This window comes from Arachis hypogaea, chromosome 6 (assembly GCF_003086295.3).
Source record: "Arachis hypogaea cultivar Tifrunner chromosome 6, arahy.Tifrunner.gnm2.J5K5, whole genome shotgun sequence".
Taxonomy (NCBI): domain Eukaryota; kingdom Viridiplantae; phylum Streptophyta; class Magnoliopsida; order Fabales; family Fabaceae; genus Arachis; species Arachis hypogaea.
In genome coordinates, this window is record NC_092041.1 from 111,968,802 (window position 1) to 111,974,834 (window position 6,033).

The following is a 6,033-nucleotide window of genomic DNA, read 5'->3' on the forward strand; positions in this document are numbered from 1 at the left end:
TTCATGCATGATATCTAATGCCACATTATATGCAAATATTTCATTGACAATTGTCTTATTTCGGTCCCATTTCTCTCCTGTAAAGACATAATTTATCGAGATCTCGTCATTTTCACAATTTTCAGGTACCTGAACGTCTTCTGGCGTTATATCAGAATTTTGGACAACTGCAGGTGTCTTTACTATGTCTTTTTCAACAGGAATCATATTTACCTCTTTTCTCTTTCGAGGATTTTTGTCTTTGGAACCGACAGGCCTGCCACGCTTCTGGCGTGTATTTGCTTCAGTGGCTATTTGTCCTACTGGGACATCAATTCGAATTGGGACATTTTCCGCCCTGCCACGCTTCTGGCGTGAATTCGCTTCAGTAGCTACTTGTCCTACTGGGACATCAATTCGAATTGGGGCATTTTCCGCTGGTATATAAGATTTGGTTATCCTCTTTGTATCGGAAAATACATCAGGCAATTCATTTGCTATTCTTTGCAAATGTATAATCTTTTGAACTTCTAGTTCACATTGCGCTGATCGAGGATCTAAATGCATCAACGATGATGCATTCCAATTAAGTTCCTTTTCAGGAAGCTTATTCTCTCCCCCTAATGTTGGAAATTTTGATTCATCAAAATGACAATCCGCAAACCGGGCTTTAAACACATCACCAGTTTGTATCTCAAGATACCTCACTATAGAGGGAGAATCATATCCAACATATATCCCCAATTTTCTTTGGGGTCCCATTTTGGTGCGATTAGGTGGTGCAATGGGAACATATATTGCACACCCAAATATTCTTAAATGGGAAATATTTGGCTGCTGGCCAAAAGCTAATTGTATAGGAGAGAATTGATGATAACTCGTTGGCCTCAAACGAATAAGTGCTGCGGCATGTAAAATAGCATGCCCCAAACCGAGGTTGGGAGATTTGTTCTCATAAGCAAGGGTCTAGCAATTAATTGGAGGCGCTTAATAAGTGATTCTGCTAACCCATTTTGTGTATGAACATAAGCTACTGGATGTTCAACACTTATTCCATTAGCCATACAATAAGCATCAAAAGCTTGGGAAGTAAATTCACCAGCATTATCAAGACGAATTGCTTTAATTGGGTTTTCTGGAAATTGTGCTTTTAATCGAATAATTTGAGCCAATAATCTCGCAAACGCCAGGTTGCGAGAAGATAATAAGCACACATGTGACCATCTCGAAGATGCGTCTATTAAGACCATAAAATATCTAAAAGATCCACATGGTGGATGAATAGGTCCACATATATCACCTTGAATCCTTTCTAGGAATTCAGGAGACTCAAATCCAATCTTTACTGGTGATGGCCTTAAAATTAACTTCCCTTGAGAACATGCAGCACAACAAAATTCACTAGTTTTAAGAATCTTCTGGTTCTTTAGTGAATGTCCATGAGAGTTTTCAATGATTCTCCTCATCATGGTTGTTCCCGGATGACCCAATCGATCGTGCCAAGTTATGAATTCATTTGGGCTAATAAACTTCTGGTTTACAGTGGCATGTGATTCAATTGCACTAATCTTGGTATAATACAACCCAGATGAAAGAGAGGGTAATTTCTCTAATATAACTTTCTTATTTGAATCATGAGTTGTGATATATAAATACTCATGATCTCCCTCATTCATAATCTCAATATGATATCCATTTCGGCGAATATCTTTAAAGCTCAACAAGTTTCTTCGAGACTTGGTAGATAACAGTGCATTATTTATTATAAATTTTGTTCCTCCAGGAAACAAAATTATAGCTCTTCCGGAGCCTTCTATCACATTGCCTGAGCCAATAATAGTGTTAACATATTCCTCTTTTGGCACAAGATGGGTAAAATATATATCACTTTTGAGAATAGTGTGTGAACTCGCACTATCCGCAAGGCATACATCTTCATTACATATCCTTGCCATTCTTCAAAAACAAATAATAATAAAATGAGTAGTATGCACAGTTAAATTGAATACTTGATCAGAATTATTTTTCTAAGAAACACTGTACATAAAATAATGTCATATACTGAAATTTTATTTTAAAATTTGACACATTTAATAATTTCAAAATTTATTAATATTTTATTATTTATGTACATCACATTTGAAACTTAAATACATAGAAAATAAAACTTAACAATAAGTTTTTTTTTACATTATTTATTTACATATATACTTCACAATCCCACATATTAAACTATTCCATCATTGATCAAATGACCAATATTTCCTTCAGGGTCCTCAAAGAAATCAGATACATCATAATGAGTGGTGGAGTTCTCAGCATCATTTGAAACAAAATTTGTTTCCTTTCCTTTGTCGTTCTTTTTCAAAGATGCCTGGTAAAGATCGACTAGGTGCCTTGGGGTACGACAGGTACGTGACCAATGGCCCTTTCCACCACAGCGGAAACACTTCTCCTCGGTTGATTTATTCTGCCCGATATTCTTTTCTTTGTCCCACTTCTGGTGAGATCCTCTCTTTTGAACATAATTCTTTTTCCTTCCATAATTTTTCTTGTTATTAAAAGCTTGCCATTTACCTCTTCTGGGGTAATGATTTGCCGCATTTACTTCAGAAAATGGGGCGGCGCCAGCTGGGCGCGCTTCATGATTTTTCAATAACAACTCATTGTTGCGTTCGGCAACAAGAAGGCAAGAAATTAACTCAGAATATTTCTTAAACCCTTTCTCTCGATACTGCTGCTGCAGGAGCACATTTGAGGCATGGAAGGTTGAGAAAGTTTTCTCCAACATATCATGATCAGTTATTTTTTCCCCACACAATTTCATTCGTGAGGTGATTCGAAACATTGCAGAATTATATTCATTTATAGATTTAAAATCTTGTAAACGCAAATGCGTCCATTCATACCGGGCTTGAGGAAGTATCACCGTTTTCTGATGATTGTACCTTTCTTCAAGGTCTTTCCAAAGATCTGCAGGATCTTTTAATGTAAGATATTCATTTTTCAATCCTTCGTCAAGATGACGACGGAGAAAAATCATGGCTTTAGCTTTATCCTTCTGGGATGCATTATTTTCAGCCTTAATGGTATCTCCAAGATCCATTGAATCAAGATGGATTTCAGCATCTAATATCCATAATAAATAATTGTTTCCAGATATATCAAGAGCATTGAATTCAAGATGAGAGAGCTTCGACATAATGAAAATTTGTTACCTGAGTCTTCCTAAAAATTTGATCAGAGTCTCGTGCTGATAACGTGTTGTAAAATAAAAGAGATATATAAAATAAAGATGTATAAATAGATGACTCTAGTATTAAAATAATTAGCTCAATAATAATTTATATATATATAATAATATTATATGTTGTATTGTGTATATATATACAAAGATAGAAAGAAGTATTAAAAATAAAGAAAGAGAGAATCGCATTTGTTTATTGTTACAATCTCAATATAATAAAGATGATTAATATTGCTATTAATATTATATGTAAAGAGTAATAGAAAATAGAATTTAAAATACTTATAAAATAAAAGAAGAGAAAGAACTGTAGTAGAAATATAAAGAAAAGAGTATTTGATTGTAACATAAAGAGAGAGTATTTGATTTTTTATTATTGTTGTGTATATTCTCTTGTCTCAGATCATGCTTTTATAGGCAAAGAGAAGTTTACTTTTCAAACTACATTTATTTCTTTCATCCTAAAAACTTGTTCTCTTCAACGTAGAAAATAGATTGCCCATTAAATGGACATCCATTCTTATCCTTTCCTAGTCACAACAAGTACTGGATCAAATATATTCACGCGTATGATTATAATACAAAATAATAAACAAATAATTAAATACTTAGCTATTTAATAAATTTTGACAACAATGTCTTAAAATCTAACAATATTTAAATAATTATAACAATTTCATTGGGATGTTTTAATGGAATCTAAGACTGCATTAATAAATTTTGTTATTCAAATTTTACTTACAAATTTAACTTCTCTATTACTTTTGTTCATAGCATTGGGACCTCCTGAAGGAGCCACATGCCATGTGATGTGTCAATTTCTCACATTGCGTCTCAACACTTGTCTCCACATCAAAGAGACACTTTTAGTATTTTTTCACTCATCTAACCTTTTATAAATTCAGCAACTGAAAGCAAAAAACAGTAAACGCTAATTATTTATCAAGTAATTTGTAAAACTTCTTTTTAGTGTTCTTCTTTGTGAAACTTTCTTTATCATCAAGTGATTTGTGAAACTTGTTTTTAGTGTTCTTCTTTAATGGACTTGTTTTTAAAGAGGAAAAAGTTCAAGCTTCCATGTTTACGTTGAGTGGTGGATAACTTTACTATTTTAATATATCAAAAGTTAGTTTTTAAAAAACTGAAGGTCTGAATTTAAATTATACTCACCAACACCAACCACTCATGAACCATGACTCATCCTACATCTACCAAGGGCATTATTTTCAGATTCATCCATAACAAATGAATTGTGAAAACAGATCTGAAATGATCCTAAAGAACAAACCACTTATACAACACCAGAAAGATATTAGATCATGTAACCATGGACTCTTCCACTCTGCTTGATGGATCTCAGCATTAATTGATCCCAGATGAGCCCAATCATGTCTTAGCGATTATTCATATCTGATTCCTTGTTAATTAAGATCATGTTTTTGTTGTATTGGAATATTCTTTGTTAATTAATCTCACTTCAATGGTTGTCTTTTATTCATCTACTCACATGCATATCTTGTTAACATTTTCCTTTTTTTTTGGGGCCTTATAGGGTTATTATCTTGCTTCATTTCGGGAGTTAACTTGAGTGGATCAAATTACCAAAGAACCTGTTATTCATCACTTTTCCGAAAGCATTTTGGGGGGTCATGACAGTCCGAGCATTCAGAAAGCATAGAAGATTTACCGAAGAGAACATGTACATAAAAGGGTGAATGCTAATTTAAGCATGGATTTCCACAACTATATTTCCAATGAGTGGTTGCGCTTACGCTTTTAGAATTGCTTGGAAGTTTGGTTTTCTGCATTTCCGCCATGTACATGATCCTCTTACCAAGCAAGATCATAAAGCCAGGTAAGCGAAAACCTCTAAAAGCCTAAATTTTAGTTTTATATTCTTGTTGTTATTGCATTCACTTTGTTCACATTCCCCATTTATTGGTTTCAGGATCAAAGTTGGAAACGGACCGAATACTCAAGCTGGTCCCAGAGTGGCCTAAAAGCGTAAGTTTCTATAATTTGATAAATATACCACGATATACAGGCCATTAGAATTACTATAAGTTTTCTGATCTGATAGTTCCAATGTATAATAGGTTCAAGACTGGAGCTTCTTAATCTTAATTGAACCACTGGTTGGCAAGATATTTGAAAATCTATCAAATGCAACCGTTGTGAAACTCTTGATTTATATATGTGAAGACCTAGCAAATGTTGCTGATCTAGTATTGCATCATGTTATGTTGCATGTTAGAGAACAGACAGAGTTAGTATATCTATATCTATAATATCTATCTTTTTATCTAGGCAAAGTATTTATGCATGATATTCCTCTATACTCTAAAGACCTTTCTTATGTGCCATATTTTTTTTAATTTGGATAACCTTTTACTTGATGAGTTTAACCATCCAGTGAAACTCTTAAAATCTCCCAAAAGGGTATCTAAGAAAGACATGATGGGAGATAGGAAAAAGAGAAAATTTGATATTAAGATTGTCATGTTACTATATAGCTAGTTACATGAATTATTTTAGTTATTACTGATGTGAAAATATTTTCGTGTGAAAAAATGTCATTCATTCTGAAATTTTTGGCGGAGCTATGTATATCTCTGATTAACCACTGTTATGTCTGCTTTGAAAACAGTGGTACTGCACAGGACATGTAAAATTTGTCTCCGATTTTTTTTATATTTTTGTCAAGTTTTTTGGACCAAGCCTCTACTTTTATTGTCAATACTATTTTGCAGCAGCCAAATATGCACTTAGATTAAACTATTTTAAGGCTTGAATTTTAGTTGTGCTTG